Raw genomic sequence first — 17,787 nt, forward strand, 5'->3', positions numbered from 1 at the left:
TTGTACTCTCACAGTCACTGAATTTTATTGTGTTTAGTCTTTTAAGAAGGCTCTTGACTTAAGTAGCTCAAAGACATAGCATTTTGCACAAGACAGGGCAAACACATAAAAGACAAATTAAATATGGGTATTTATGATTATACCCTTCTATAAATGCATGCCATCTGAGGTGTTAATCAATTATCAGATTATTTTCACATTTGTTATGCCAAAGGTCTGTGTTTATGGAAATGATTTTTCTTTTTCCTTTTTTAAATAAATAAAAAGCGTAATGAAATACTAAGAAGTACTGTCATGAACAACATTTGACATTCTAATTCTTAACCTGACCTAACCAGACACATGCTGCACACTCGCACGCACAAACATACCTAAGAAATATTATTTTTATCATTTTGTTTAATCACTTTACTGAGTTCATTTTCTTTGACAGCCATTTGTCGTTACCAGAACATTTTCACATACACATGGGAACAATCTGACAGATCAGATGTGACCCACCACTTTCATTTTACAGCAGTTAATCTTTTCTGTTAATTCTTTCCACACAATTTCATCGCTTTTCATTTACAAGCAGGCTGTCTTTCATTTCACAGAAAAGAGCAGAAGACTTAATATTGTTGCATCATGGCACGTTGTGAGCTTGTAGATCGGCTAGTTTTGGTGCGAGCCACCACCGTACAATAGAGTATAAATCAGCCTTCAGGAGAACAACAACCCCAAAGCTGTTGCAGTTCAACCCAATCGCTATAGAAAAACGTTACCGTTGTTACATTTGTTCAAACCACTGACACATTGCATGTCAAACTTGCCATGTTTTCTCTGGCGACCAGGTTTTTTTTTTAATGAACTGGTTATTTTAAAGTCTGATAATTCCAAGGCACTCTCTCATGAGACTAATGGATCATCATTGCATTGTTCACATTAGGAATTCAGCAATTCTTTTTTTCCTGCTAACTACCGCTACCTCTTTTCCAGGGTAAAAAACAATCTTAACTCTTTCACTACCAAGAGTATTTTCATAAAGTACTCCCCCAGTGCCAGCAATTTGCGTGTTTTTAAATTCTTAAATTTTGTAATTTTTCATTCAAATAAATTATCTGATTACACTTTTAAACCCATACGACAGTTCTACCAGTAGAGAGCAGCAAATCGACACATTGATCACCTCGTTGACTCGCTCGCCCCCTCCCAAACAGGCCTACGTCACATCCGGTCATTAACCGGATGTAACATTTTCGACAATCGCTCATCGGGCTAAATTACGATGTGATACACGACTACGATGACTGATCGTCACCCAGACCAAAGAGAATAGAAGTAGACCTCTCCGTTAGTTTTTTATACCGTGACTTTCCCTATTCTGGCCAAAAATGACCGCGGGAAAAAAATGAGAACCGGAAACGGAATCTGCGTCATGAAACCGGAACCCAATGAGTCTGAAGGAATCAGAAAGCGAAAGTGATCATGAAAAATAAACAGAATAGCGCGACCACAGTAAAAAGTAAAAACTCGGGATTTCTCGTTCTGGCAGGGAGGGTATTCAGAGAAAACTCGGGATAACTCGGGGCTTGGCACTGAGAGAGTTAAATTTGTGTGAATAAATGTAATGTATTGGTAACTAATTGAGACGCAGTATTGCAAAACCCTAATGATTAAATGTCTCTCTAATGGTGTGTTGGTGAACAACTGTACATAACCTGTTGTTCCTGGACTCTTCTGCCTCCTCTTCCATTACCCTTTTCTGGATTGTCACCATCCCACTCCAAATAATCCAAATGTTATAAATGGTGCATTTATATAGCACCCTTATCCAAAGAGCTTTACAAAATGTGCGTTACATTCACACACCGGTGGTGGAGGGAACCATGCAAGGCTAACCTAACCGCTCGCTCACTGGGAGCAGTTAGGGGTTAAGTGTCTTGCTCAAGGACACTTCAACAGTAACACAGAATGAGCCGGGGATTGAACCAGGAACCTCCCGATTACCAAGTAGCCGCTCTACCTCCTGAGCTATTGTCATCATCACTGTAGATGAAGTATTCAACCGCTTTTGCAGCGCCATCTACAAAGTTGCCCACACAGCAATAGAAGATATTCTATTGTGTGTAGACCATGCCGGTTTCCACAAGGGCTGCAGGTCCGCAGCGCAGGAGAACAAGTACTAGCCCTGACCGCCTTTATTGAAAATGGCTTAGAGAGCAAATTAACCCATTCAATCCGGGAACGCATCTGTGTCATTTTTAGATTTCTTTGGCTATTCAAAAATAGCAGATATACAAGCTCATAACGCTCAGTGCCACGCTATGAGCTTGTATAACTGCTATTTTTAAACAGCCAAAGAAATCTTAAAATGACACAGATGCGTTCCTGGTCTTAATGGGTTAAATACAGGGACAGTGTTCATTGACCTCACAGCTGCCTATGATTCCTTTCCTTTCTGGCACAAAGGCCTCCTACTGAAACTCACAAAATCGCTCCCTGCCTGGGCAACAGCAACAATCAAACTCTGCTAACCAACCGGAGGTTCAGAGTTCACCTTGGACAGAATAACAGACAAATGGGCTTCCACAGGGGTCAGCTCTTGCCCACCACCAAATCCCGCAAAACCACCAACACAGATGAAATATGTCTGACAACCAGACTTCAATTCACTGTAACAGGTGCTCACTGAAGACCTTTGCAAAGTACAGGGGCAAAGTTACATACTATGCCTTTAAGGAACATCTAAACGGAACGTTGGCTAAGGTGATGTCCAGATACAAGCTCAACCTGCTCTGTAAACTTGCTGGCTCAAAATGGGGGGCAGCAGCCCCCACTCTACGCACCTCAGCTCTGGCTTTTGCAGAATACTGTGCCCCTGTTTGGTCCAGGTCACCCTATACATTATTTGGACAGTATGGACACCCAGCTCAACACAACCATACAAATCATAACCAGGACTATTCGTTTCAATACCACTCCCCTGGCTCTCTGTGTAATCTCCCCACAAACAGCATATCTGGCGCGTAGCACTTCAAAAGCTTCAAAAGGCTAAAGACTCACCCAAACTACCAATTCTTGCAGACATCTTCAACCCACCCACTGCTCGACTTCCATTTAGACAACAAATTTGGAAGAATACACCACCAGCCGACTTCACCTCCTAATCAGCCTGTTAAAAGCACACACACACACACGCAAGCATGCACAGGGGGGTGGGGGGGGGGATGTGCGAGGGAGAGAGCTAGCATGTGCATTACCTTTTGTTATTTCTATTTTCTATTCATTGTTCCAGGTAGAATAATGAGAAAGATATATGTAATTATGTTTTGAATTATCAACTCACATCCCAGTGTGACTTTCCATACAAAACTGTACTTTCAGTGCTCCATATTTACATCAATTCTATACAGAGCTGTAAATGCTTTGGTACCATTGTTCATGTGGATCAATATTTATCTAGTAACTATTCACATTTCTATGCTTCAATGCACAGAAAATGTTATTTACTGTAAATGGAATAGTAAATGCCCATCTCAAGTGGATCAGTACGTATGGGTATATTATCCCTCAGTTAACTATTGACGTTTTTCTTTTCTTCCAAGGTCATCACATTATTGAGAAGTGAAAGGCACGGCGCTTCCTCATCTACGTGTGCATTATGAGAAACAGCCTTGGTATGTCAGCCATCTGCCACACTATCGTTCCTCACATGGAAATGTATATAAGTCTCTGGGAAAGCGTTTTTCACGCATGTGATATGCTGTTTACATGTTTCTCCATATTGTAAGTGGTGTAACCAATTGATACGCAGGTGTTAAACCATGCATACTCAACATAGGTTTGCATACGTATGTGTATGACTTGTGAATTAGATCGTGATTTTGTGTTTTTGCTTCCATTGATTTTGCGTTCTTGGTGATTTGCGTTACATGATTTGGATTATGTGGTTTCCTACGTGTGTGCAGTATGTTCCCGGTGTGTGTGTGTGTGTGTGTGTGTGTGTGTGTGTGTGTGTGTGTGTGTGTGTGTGTGTGTGTGTGTGTGTGTGTGTGTGTGTGTGTGTGTGTGTGTGTGTGTGTATGTATGAATGAATGAAGGCCATTCAATTGCACTACATGGATCCATCCCATATCCTGGTTGTCTTGGTTACCTGAGCCACTTATCACAGAGGGTCCCGGCAGATCAAACAGGTGTGCATCCTGGCGATGCCTCTTTGCAGTGGCTGTTGCTAGGAACCTTTGTTCCTTACAACACACAGTGCTTGTCAAAAATGCATCACTGATAACCCAGACCAAACGTGTGTGTGTGTGTGTGTGTGTGTGTGTGTGTGTGTGTGTGTGTGTGTGTGTGTGTGCGTGTGCGTGCGCGTGTGCGTGTGCGTGCGTGTGCGTACTTATATTACTATACTTGTGAGGGCCAAATGTCCCCACATGTAATAGCAGAATTTGAGAAATAAACAGTGTCCTCACTGTTTATTAGTTGTTTTATGGTTAAAAGAAAAAATGTTTAGAGTTAGGATTACAGTTTGCCCTCTCAGCCTGGGGTTAGGATTAGCATGTTGGTGTTCAGACAGAGTTTGGAGGTGATCGGATTGATAGGGAAGCAGAGACTGCAACAAGAGGGGATGAGTAGAATAAATAAAATAAAACAAATGGAAGTGGAGGAGAAGAAAATAAAGGCAATGGTAGTAAAAGTAAAAAAGAAGACAGGATGGGTGAATTAAGTGAAGCAGGGATGCAGGAGCGGAGCAGTGGAAAGTAGCGTAGAAAACGGATTTTGCTGCTTGGCCAGAGAGACAGAAAAAAGAGAATTGGACATCAGACAGTGAACCCAGCGAGGGTTCTTTGCTTCACAGTGCCCGCCAGGCACACACCTCACCCCCTGCTAAGTACACACACACACACACGCACGCACGCACGCACGCACGCACGCACGCACGCACGCACGCACGCACGCACGCACGCACACACACACGCACACACACACGCACACACACGCACACACACGCGGCGCACACTCCAGTCTCTCTCTCTGGTACCCTGACCCACCCACCCCCACCCCACACCACCACTTCCACCTCGACCTCGTACCCTGCTGTTCTCCACAGCTCCTTCCTAACCTGACTCTCCCTTCTCCTCCTCATCTTCGTTCTCTTACCCTGCCCCCCCCCCCCCTCCTCAGCCAGCCACCCACACCATGCACCTGTTGCTCTATTCATCTCTCTATGCATTTCTCAATCCCCTACCCCAGTTTTAACCCTCGGCTTTCATGTAGCGTCTCAGAGGTGGCTCAGAGGGTCTGAGGCACACATGCCATGCACTGGCAATATCGCGCCTTCATGTCAGAATGCCAGCGCTTTAACGCATATCATTTCCTCTGTCTCCCTCTCACAAAATCTAATCTTTAACCACTTTCAGTCCCTGCTATGGACATTAATAAAAAGAAAAAATCCGAAAAAGTAGCAGATCAACAATCTCACAATGCGACACAGCACAATGTGTTGTGAGCTTGTTGATTGCCTATTTTCTTGCAACACCAACGAAACATAATGGGGCTTATGTGGTTAACCTCTAAACTATATTACCAAAGCAGCTAGGTCGTTAAAATAGCTATAAATATCCCTCTCAATTTTACAGTACCTTTTAAGTAGGAGGAGAATGTAAAGAGACTTCTTATCGTTTATACAAATAGTCCAAACATTCAAATTCTTATTTTTCTGGGCAATTGGGGAGGGTCCTTTATTCTAGGACCACTTCTCTCACTACTTCTCTCACTTAAATAGCAAATATCCACCTAACAACTATCTCTATCACTCTCTGACCTCCCTGCCTTCATTTGTGCTGCCTCTAAGCCCTCCTGTATACTGTATAATATTTTCTGCATCACTCCGAGTCCTAAACCTACCCTTCCCCTATCGTTCCCTCCCTTTCTATCACTTACCCACCTTCTTCCCTTGGTTTCAATGCGGCAATTTCTATTTTTAATTCCATACAAAATAGCTTTAATCACATTTTAGCTGTCTTATTTTTAGCTTTTGCTTAAATTCAGTAAAATCTCTTCAATCTTCTTTCAGAAAATACACAAAGGGACACAAGCAGTACGCATGAGGGCTGTGTTGGGAATCTAAGCTTGATCTTTATTAGAATTATATTAGATTTGATTATTTTTGCACCATACAGCCATCACCAACATCAAATTCATGTAAAAGACAATGGCATTTTTATAGCTTTATTAGATAGATAGATTATTATATGAGGGGGAGTTGGATTCTCAAACCCAGGTCCTCGCAACTCAGAAGGAGCATGTGGTCAGTTGAGCCAACAGGGCAGGCACCCCAATGTAAAATAATTTAAGGAATTGAATGTGCATTGGTGTCCACATAAAATGGATCTTCAGAAATGGATAGTGATTTTAAAAACATAATACAATTTCATGGATACTTTAAGTTCACAGTGTATCATTTTTATCAAGTCATTTATTTTAAAATGTTTGTTGATCATTTATTTTCTCTCTTTTTCTTTCTTTCTTTTGTGTTAACAGAATTCGGCTCTACCCAACTGCTTCCACTCTCTTCCATCTTAATGACATCTCTGTCAGTAACACCTCTCTCCACCATGCACTATTAAACCTTCACCCCATGCACTATTAAACCTTCACCTCTCTCTCCATCATGGACTATTAAACCTTCACCTTTCCTCACTCACCATCCCCTTTTCCCTGCTTTTCTGTCTGTCATTTCACCTTTCTCCTCAATCTCTATCACTTCTTCATATACCTCTCCTCTACAGCACCTCCCACTACTGCCGTGCTCACACGTCTTAATAGCATGTCTTCCACTCCCAGCTCTACATTCCCCCTAATCTTTCAACCTATCCTTCTTCTCCTAACTAACCCATTTACCCGCAGCTCCCCTTGTTCTCCACTTCACCTCCTCTGCTTCACCTTCCCCCACCACTTCCTCCTCGGCCGCCCTGGTGTCTCTGTCTGCCTGTCCCCCTGCGGCGAGCCCTCATCTCAGGCTGCTGTGTGCTGGATGCTCCCTTGACAAGAGGTCAGTGGTCTGGCTGTCTTCTCTGTTCTCCCCCGGAGCACTGTGAGTGCAGATCACAGACTCCATTGTACACCCCGGAGCTGCTCTGGCAGAGGGCTTTATGTACAGTACAGTATGTGGATTATTTATATGTAAATATGCCAGAAAATGTTTCTCCCTTTTTCCTCCACTTAATGCTAATACTAATAATATTAACTGAAGACATTTAGAATTGGATTAGATTAGAATTTCAATTCACAGCTTTATATTGCATACTCACACTGAGATATAGCTTGGCTTATCAGGTATTAAAATGTCATACTGCCAATATGAGTTAGTTGTATAAAAAAATGGGTAAAAGGAATTAATAACAATACAGAGAGAATATTCTGACCTTTGGGTGAGTTCAACAGGGAATATTTTATGTGCAGTGCAAATATCAAAGGTCACTTCATGAATTGTCCCCTGATGGAATGTTCTTAGAACAAAAAAGCAGTGGTATGAAAACCAGCCACAGAACCATTTATTTCACAGCTATATACTTCCTTTTACTTTTAGCTCAGATCTTGACTATGAAGAATCTTCAGAACTGCAACTGTATAATATTTGCCCAGTGGCTGCAGTACAGACAAATCTGTTCTGTCAGAAAGTGAATTATGAAAATATGTCAAGTTGGATGAAGGCGGCAAGGCACACCCTGCTCTTTGGAGAATTCCATTTCCATTTTCTGGTCCTCTGACAGACACAGAGGGGGAGCAGAGCACATGTACCTCCCCCTCACATAGACCAATTACAGCAATGAGCAAATGAAAGGCTTTGTCCCACCAGGGCCACCATGGGGGGTAGAGAGTGAGGAGAGAGAGAGAGAGAGAGAGAGAGAGAGAGAGAGAGAGAGAGAGAGAGAGAGAGAGAGAGAGAGAGAGAGAGAGAGAGAGAGAGAGAGAGAGAGAGAGGAAGAGGGCTACGGAGAGAGGAAGAGAGAGAGAGAGGAAGAGGGATAGGGAGAGAGGAAGAGGGAGAGAGAAAGAGCGTTCTACATAATTACCTCCTCTGTGTCTCTCTCCCTCTCTCCATCACTCTCTCCAACAATCATCACCTGCCGTTACTGTTGTTGATGATCCCAAAGCTGTCTGTTCACATTCACTCCCTCACCAAGTATTGTTGTATCTTGTCTGTATCTCTCCATTCTTCCATTTACCCACACCTTCCTTTTGGTTTTACTCCTCTTCCTCGTTCTCATGAATTAATTAATTAGTCTAATGAATCTGCAGTAGTAGTATAGACTAAAACATGGAATCTTACTCCAATTCATTGGTATTGTTATCATGGCTAAAGCTACATTTTCAGCATGGCATAATCAATCAAATAAAACCACAACATAGAGGGCAAATGTAATTTAAAATATAGCTGCAAGGTAGCAATGTACCGGGTTCCACTGAATGGCAAGGAATTGAAAAGATTGATCCTGGAGATCCATGTGTCTCCTCTCTAGGACAATAGGGGCAAAGAGCTGAGCCTTAGACCTTTGGTGCTTATTATAGCACCCCCTATGGACCAATCTCTGTGTACTTTTTTCATCAGTTCAAGTTTTATGTTCCTTTTGGCCTGTATCCTACACAATTTAGTTCCCTCTTTTGCCCAAGCATGCACATGGAACTATGGGAAATGGAGTGCTTGTGGGTAAAAGTTGAAACAGACATACAGTACCAGTCAAAAGTTTGTTCTTTATTTCTATTATTTTATGAACGCATAAAAAGTATGGAATGATGTAGTAAATAAAAAACAAGGATATGTTTTAGATTTTAGATTTTATAAAAGAATAGCATTTTAGATTCTTCAAAGTTGCCAAGTTTTGATTTGATGACAGCTTTGCACACTTTTGACATTCTCGCAATCAGTTTCATAATGTAGTCACCTTGAACGGTTTTCCAGAGCCTCAAAAACTGCAAATTAACAGCGCTTCAGATTAGAGCCCACATACCGTAGAGGCTTCACAGAGTTCAAGTAGCAGACAGTGTCAGTGCCAGACACATCTCAACATCAACTGTTCAGAGGAGACTGTGTGAATCAGTTCTTCATGTTCAAATTGTTTTTTAAAAAAAAGCCACCACTGAGGAAGAACAAGAATAAGAGAATTGCTTGGGCCAAGAAACACAAGGAATGAACATTAGACCAATCCAAATTTGCGATTTTTGGTTCCACTCGCCAGGTCTTTGTGAGACCATCATTTGTTTTCTATTGGTCTCCACAATCTCCCGACTCAACCTAAATGAGATGGTTTGAGATGACTTGGACCACAGAGTGAAGGAACAGCAGCCAACAAGTGCTCAGCACCTCTGGGAACTCCTTCAAGACTGGAAGCCCATTCCAGGTGACTACCTGACCAAGCTGATTGAGAGAATGCCAAGAGTTTGCAAAGCTGTCATAATAGCAAAAGAAAGGTGGCTATTTTGAAGAATTTAAAATATAAAACATATTCTGGTTTTCTGGTTAAAGCTGTATACAGTCCTGTATGCGGTGGACAAGCCAGGTTCAGAGAAGTACTATAATTATGCTACTAAATAACCCATTAGAGTTTTATGTTACATCGTTTTACAACAAGCAACACGCAAGTCTTTACTACACGCAAGTCTTTACTACACGCAAGTCTTTACTACACGCAAGTCTTTACTACAATTTTCTCACACAAATTCAAATCATTTGAGACATCATAACACTACAATACATCTGTTACCGTGATGTAAAAGAGCTTCATGAATCCACAGCCCAAATGGCCAGGTGATTCTATATCTTTGCCATGTGGGTGCATGCATGTGCACGCTGTTCCCTGGCTGTGTTTCTCTGGGCTAATTGAAGTCAAACAAAGGGCACAGTTAATGATCAGCCCACAATGTCACAGCACCCGTGGTCTGTCTGTCTGTCTGTCTGTCTGTCTGTCTGTCTGTCTGTCTGTCTGTCTGTCTGTGACGCTTTATTAGGGAGAGATGGAGGGAGAAGGAAGTAGGGAATGAAGGGAGGGTGAGAGAGAAGATGGCAGGAGAGATGATTAGAAAAAAGGTAGGGTTTGAAAAGAAAAGGCGGGTTAAGGTGGAGATGGGAGAGTGGGGAGGGGGGGGGGCGGGGTAGAGAGAAGGGGTTGGGGGAGGGGGGTTGACAAATGACCCAGGTGATGAAATGACCACGCTGTGCAGGAAGTTACTGTTCACTTCCACTCAGTGAACATCTCCCCTTGGCTTCAATTCACTAACACAGAACCAATAAAAAGAGAGCGAGAGAGAGAAAAAGACAGAGAGAGAGAGAGAAAGAGAGAGAGAGAGAGAGAGTGCCTCATCTGTGACATTTTGGGCAAGAGGGTCCCTGCCGCCTTTTGTCAATTCCAGCAATCAGAGATGATCTGACAGCAGAGTTAGGCCTGTAGTCACCTTCACTTCTCATTATTATACATCTTTTTCATGATTTCAAAACCATCAGATTATTTAATTGAGACAGTGAAATCTACGGTCATAAATGTTATCAAATCTATAAAATGGCAATTGTGGTGGATAGCCTACTAGTTCAGACTTTTACAAGGATACTGTAGATGCTGTAGGTTCTTCCTGAAACACCTTAGTAATGCTGCATTCCAGACGGGAACTGGGAATTTACCAGTTTCAACTATTTAAAATGCACTGCAATGAACTTCCAATTGTGAGTTTCAAGACGAGGACTCTGAGAACATGTTTGAGCCCTGATGTTTCTGACACATGGATCCACACCATAGATAGACAGAAAAAAACACAACTTAGATTTTCAGCATTATATGCTTTTGCCAATACATTAACCTTGCGTATACTGTAGGTCATGGATATGAGCCATTTTGAGAGGGTATTATTGTATTGTATTTCATAGCACGTGTGTTAAAGGCCAACGCGCAAACTGTGTCCTAACAAGACCCTTGCCTTGCATCACTATGAGGCTCTCTCCAGTATGAATGAGACTAAACTATTCATATCCATTTGTAAAAGAAGTTCCTCTTTTTGCATATTACCAAGAGATCTTAACCCATTCAAAAGCACCATAATGAGAGAATAGGATTGATTATCGTACTGCCTGCGTATATGGAAAAATATATTCACACTGGATATGATGGAATATGATAAAAGGTTTTTTCCCCTTTTTCTGTATAAGAATTAGATTTCACTAACTGGCCTTGACAACATAATTGAATATTAGTCTAATTTAGAACGTTACCAGAACGGGAATGAAAGCCTGCTGTCCTTGAACACTCACTCAGCTACATTCTGAATACTTCTGTCGCCTCGCAGTTATTTCTCGCTTTGGCCCCCCGAGTGAAAGGACCTTCATCTCAAAGTGAAGAGCATAATTTAGCCTACTCTAATGACATAGAACTATTCAGTGGGCTGCCCATTATTGTTCATCCAGGGGCAGGAGGAATAATAGAATTGAATTTTCAACTCTCAGACCTTTTCGTCAGCACATGCAGTGCCTTGTCTTGCAGAGACAGACAGACAGACAGACAGACAGACAGACAGACAGACAGACAGACAGACAGACAGACAGACAGACAGACAGACAGACAGACAGACAGACAGACAGACAGACAGACAGACAGACAGACAGACAGACAGACAGACAGACAGACAGACAGACAGACAGACAGACAGACAGACAGACAGACAGACAGACAGTAGGAGAAGGAGCGATGGGGGATCTTCTGTATGACAGGAGTTGGTAGATTATGAACTATGGGAAGCTCATTATTTCTTAATACGTTTTTTTTATGTGAGAATCTGACAGACTGGATGTTGAGGTAATTCCCATGTGTCTGTGCACGTTGTGTGTGTGTGTGTGTGTGTGTGTGTGTGTGTGTGTGTGTGTGTGTGTGTGTGTGTGTGTGTGTGTGTGTGTGTGTGTGTGTGTGTGTGTGTGTGTGTGTGTGTGTGTGTGTCTGTGTGTGTGTGTGTGTGTGTGTGTGTGTGTGTGTGTGTGTGCGTGCCTGTGTGTGTCACGTATATGTCCATGTGTGATAGTCTTTAATGTTTCTCATCTAATACCTGTAACCCAATGGCTCACAGTAGACGCTAATGAGTACTGAGTAGGAACACCTCACCAGAGAGAGAAAGAGAGAGAGAGAGAGAGAGAGAGAGAGAGAGGAAGAGAGAGAGAGAGAGGGAGAGAGAGAGAGAGAGAGAGAGAGAGAGAGAGAGAGAGAGAGAGAGAGAGAGAGAGAGAGAGCAGCGATGAGAAAGAAAAAAAGAAAGAAAGGAGAGATCTAATGAACCCGTAGCTAGCTGTACGCTGTCACTCTCCTGCTCACTGCCGTGACCTGGACAATGCAGCCACATTGTTGCCCTGCCATTGTATGTGCTAACCCAGCTAGCCAGCACAGAGAATCAATAGCTGCTGTAACTTAAACTAGGTGGCCATGCAGGCCAGCCAAGACAGCTGTCATTCTGTGCATTGTTTAGTTTGACAGTAACCTCTGACGGGGGCATTGTAAGGGAGGAATTCAGCAGAACAGCAGAAAAGTATACAGGCATTCTGTGATGTAATGTGGACAGTGAAGCGCTTTAAAGACTTGGCAATGGAGACAAGTGAACCATGATGGAGACATTTTATGATATCTAGATAGTAAGTTTCCACATCTTGATCAGTACTCCCACCCACCCACCCACCCACCGTCCCCCCCCCCCCACACACACAAACACACACACACAGAGCTCTTTGGTGACTCAATACCTGCTGCAATACATTTCTATTAATATTCCTGCTCTGTAGATACTCAATGCTTCCATTCATTCATTCAGGGCCACCTCGGTAGTGATGCACTTCAGGACTCCATCAAATTGAAGTCTCCAACCCTTACAGGGCTGGAACCAAAGCTGTGAAGCGCTTATACATAGAAAATTCAGATATTGCTGCCTTTGGAGGAAAACATCATATTTCCAAAAAGAATGCCCATCTCCACGTGTGCCCAGTGTGCCCAGTGTGTGTGTGTGTGTGTGTGTGTGTGTGTGTGTGTGTGTGTGTGTGTGTGTGTGTGTGTGTGTGTGTGTGTGTGTGTGTGTGTGTGTGTGTGTGTGTGTGTGTGCGAGTAAGCGTTTTATTTTTTTCAGTTCTTAAGAGCCTCCTGAGCAGCAAAACATGGAATGCAGACCCTTGGGGTCATTTCATCTACCTCCAAATGTCACAGCCTAGGTCCTTTGTTCAGACAATGAAGCATGGTGCCTTGTGAGTGCGTGCGTGCGTGCGTGTGTGCGTGTGCGTTTGTGCGTGCGTGCGTGCGTGCGTGCGTGCGTGCGTGCGTGCGTGCGTGCGTGCGTGCGTGCGTGCGTGCGTGCGTGCGTGCGTGCGTGCGTGCGTGCGTGCGTGCGTGCGTGCGTGCGTGCGTGCGTGCGTCGGTGTGTGTGGTTGGTTGGTTACATGCATGCTGAATGGAACTGGAAGGGGTGGCTGAATGTGTGCATGCAAGTAGATAGCTCATGTGTGTGTGCACATTGCTTATGTAATCTGAACATTTTCAATTATATTTTATCATACGACAAACAACAGGAAATTCTGGTTATGACAAACCTGTTCCAATTTTTTCAATGTACTTTTTCTTATGTAAATTAGTGTGTGTGAAAGACAGAAAGAGAGAGAGAGAGAGAGAGAGAGAGAGAGAGAGAGAGAGAGAGAGAGAGAGAGAGAGAGAGAGAGAGAGAGAGATTTACTTGGATCCATTTACTACCACAGCCCAGCCTAGTGATGTCTCTCACACTAGTGAGTCCAGTGTCACATTATGACCATCAGACTGGACAAGATGGCTGTCATTAGACTCTTTAAACAATAAGTTACACAACAACAGTCACATGTCTTTAATATCCCACTGGTAATTAAAATACAGAAACCTGGAGAGGCTTGACTTCATTTAAAGCGGATTCCAGGATCGCAAAAGGACTTCATTTATGTTTTTTCAGAGAAATCAATGAGACGGAAAGCTGTCTGTCAGTGTGAGGTGTGAGGTGTGAGGCCTTTTACCCACCATTAAGGTTTAATAGAAATAGAACACTGTGAGTTAGGGTCAGCTAGATTGATGCCAGTGATATTAATTATGGAGCAGAATCTCTGTAGGCGGGCTACAGCTAAACAAGCCATTAGCATTCCTTTATGTTTGTCATTCACAACACAACCAGCACTCAGAAGGGCTGTGTGATATTTGGCTTGAATAACACAACGTATAAACTGTTAGATGTTTGCTTTATTCAGTCATTATTGACAGCACCCTCTGTCCTCCTCTCAACTCTCCTCTCCATTGCAACATGTTCAGTCAATCAGTGCTGGCTGTCAGGTTTAGACCAACATTCTTACAGTTACGACAATATAATGTAAAGTTTTCATAGATTAGCCATATAGCTGTATGGTCCTTAGAATTTTTTTTTATGGTTAAAATGTTCTTAACTGAAAATCATGTCTAGACTCTTTGGATTCATTATATGCAGGCATTATTTCTTTGTAATTGTTTTTAGCCATCACAACCAGCTCCACATTCTATGACTTCCATCTAGCACCTTTGTAGAGTGCTTAAAAACCTTTGGTGCATTCATTTTCATATGATTTCCTGGGAGTTACCTCTGGATCTGTCTGAATCTTCTTTCTCCATTCTAATGGCGCTTATCTGTTCCTCTCCCTGACCTCCGTGCCGGTATTCTCCATCTCTGTATCTCGTATTTATTCATAATTTCAGAATTACCTTAAGATCAGCATGATGACTTCTCCTTTTCCTCTACCATCCTCTCATTCCTGCCTCTCCATGACATAGAGCTGTCTTTCCCCTCTCATATTGTCATCTTCATCTTTCTCCACCCCCTTCCCCCTCCTCTCCTCCCCTTCCCCCCCTCTCCTCACCTCCCATGCCCTCTCCTTTCGAGTTCTCCACTCTCTTCTCCAATCCTTTCCACTCCTCCCCATTTCCTCATCCTGCGGATATCCATCTTTATTGGAAGAGCTTTAGAGAACCAATACCAGGAGATTTAACTTGTGTCCTTTCACTCTTCACTGTTATTAAAACAGCTGCTCTGACGAATCTGCTCAGCATCGCGTGTGCCACTGTGTGTTCATGTGTATGCAGAATGTCTCTCCAAGTGTTCTCCGGAGAAGCTTAAATCAAAGAGGGATCCACGCCATTGTGTGGGATTTGGTGTGTTTGTAGTACAACAGAGAGAAAAGGCCAATGATGCTTTTGAAACCACTGCATTTTGCGCATTAACAGCAGATACCGCAAGATACAGCAAGACACCCTTATAGTATAAAGTATAAAAATATGTATATTTAGCGCCTTTATACATCATTTTGTTTGCAATTCCATGTGTGAATGAAAAATGCCTTAATTAATTTGTTTATGATGCATTTTATTTTTTGTGTGTGATATAATTTTAGCCACTTGTTATGATGCATACGTATCCTTTAAACTATCATGACAAATCCTTAGCAACAATGTGTCTATGTTTTCTTCATGGTGTGATGCGTTGTGGAAGACTAGTGATTTTGTTGTTGTAAATTCACATTATTGACAACAAGTCACAGTCTACCTCAGTGACTCATGCCCGTGCGTCCTTACTTTTTATTAAGAAGTTAGGTCCCTTTGCATCCTTGACAGCCCTCTTTTCTCATTTATCATCTAGCATGTTGTTCTTCCACTGAGCATCCTTTTAACTACTTAAATCCTATATACTTTGTTGAAGATTTTCAAATATTTCCACAAATTATAATAATTTCAAACTCTTTTTTTTTGTAAAAGAAAAAAAATTAAGAAAAAGAAAATAAATTAAGAAAGAAAAAGAAAATAGGGCTTAAATGGTTAAAGCATCCAACAACATCAACTAGATGTCATCCCTATTTCATCGTATTTACATCCTCTTGGTTCAGCTTGTGCTCCTCAAAAGGTAGGTCCAACATTGTGTCAGTTTGCTTATGCTTTTTTTCTGAAGTACCATGTTACTGTATGATGTCAGACTTGCGCATTTGCTTTGTCAATTTGCTTGTTTTGTCAGTGTGCAGAGCATTTCTGAAATACCATGCATGTGGTGAATGCTTTTTCCCTGATAATTCGCACCCTGAAAAACTGTGGATCGGAGCACCCCTAGTGCTCCGATCAGGATGTTTTGGACCAATACCGATCACCAATTATTTTCCTCAGGATCGGCCAATACGGATACCAATAAAGATTTTATTTTTGAAAGGAAGAAGAACATGTTTACTCTTTGCTACTACAGTATCTGTACCGGCTGAATGGTCTTACCCATAATATTGTACACATACAATGAAAATGTCTGCATAGACTTGTGGTTTGATTAAGGTTGCACATTATTACTCATTCATTGAACTCTTGAATAGGTCCTCCAAATATTATTCAGTATTTCCCCTTAATATACGGTATAGCACACACATACTAAGTGACACATTATGCATGTGGTAATTAAAACGAGACATCATAATTAATCAAATTTGTGGTCGGGTAATTTGGCCAATAGGAGCCCCCCTAGATTATGAACCGCATTAGTTGTAATGAAATATGACAGAAATGTTACAATTAAACTGTACAACTTTGCTCATAAAAGCACTTAAAAGAATACCCTTGATATAGAGCTTGAACTTGCAGCATTTTGTGGTTGGATCATGGGATGTATTTGTGTATACAGAGGAATTCACAATGAAATAATAACAGTTAGTCATAGTATTGTCTTCTTTTTTTGTGTGTATTAGCATGACATGTCGCAAAGTGCTTAAGAGAGTGCTATGAGAGAGACTGTATGAAACACCAGGTCCACACAACTAAAGTGTCAATGTTACCATGACTGTGTATATATTGTAAACTTTTACAACAGGAAATAAAATGAAAGCATTACCCTCTGGTTGTGTGATTAATGTTCTGCACTCTGCATATACCAGTCCATTGTACATCTCAGCCAGACTCCAACTGTGTCAATCAATTCAATCAGTGCTTATGAACCCATTACAATCTAGCTGAGAGCGGGCGAAGCCTGCATCCCACAACTGGACTCACAGTAATTATCATTTAGTGTTGCAAGATGAATGGATATAGACGGATGAATAATTGAAAGGATAGATGGACAGTTTGTTGGATGATAGACGGACGGATGGATGGATGGATGGGTAGACAAATAAAACATGTCCCTAATGGCTTGTGTGTGACTATGAATATGCATTACAGCAATTGGGCAATAAGAGTGGGTGTTGTGTTATTAACACCCCACCTCCCCTTGAGAACGCTGTAGCAGGTTGCCATGGTGACTAACATATACCATAGCAACCATGCTGAAGGCTCCATCCTGATTCTGAAGCACAGAAGGCCTATATGAGGTTGGTGAGGATTTCCTGCAAGGGTTCAAGGGGACTTTTAGGGCCTCTCCACTTTTGCTGACTGAGAGCTTTGAATGAGAACTTCATTTCAAGGTGTCCTTTGCTCAACCGCTATAATGAACACAGCATTGCACACCACAAGTGATTCGACCTACATTATAATGAAAAGGACATAGGGATGCCAGCTTGAAAAAGATTGAATCTGTCTATTTAATTAATATTTAGTCATTGAAAAGTATTACCAAGAGCTTTTGACTAAATAAAAACTACACTGGATCCATTGGAACACAGGTTTATTTCCTGAAAAGTAACACTTTTGGATATACAGTACAAGGTATCCATCTGACGGCATATGTTTAGTAAGTAGCTACTGTATCTTGGTTGGACTCATACAGTACACCACACTGTAG

The sequence above is a fragment of the Gymnoscopelus braueri genome (genome assembly GCF_963280865.1).
Source record: "Gymnoscopelus braueri genome assembly, chromosome: 9".
Lineage (NCBI taxonomy): Eukaryota > Metazoa > Chordata > Actinopteri > Myctophiformes > Myctophidae > Gymnoscopelus > Gymnoscopelus braueri.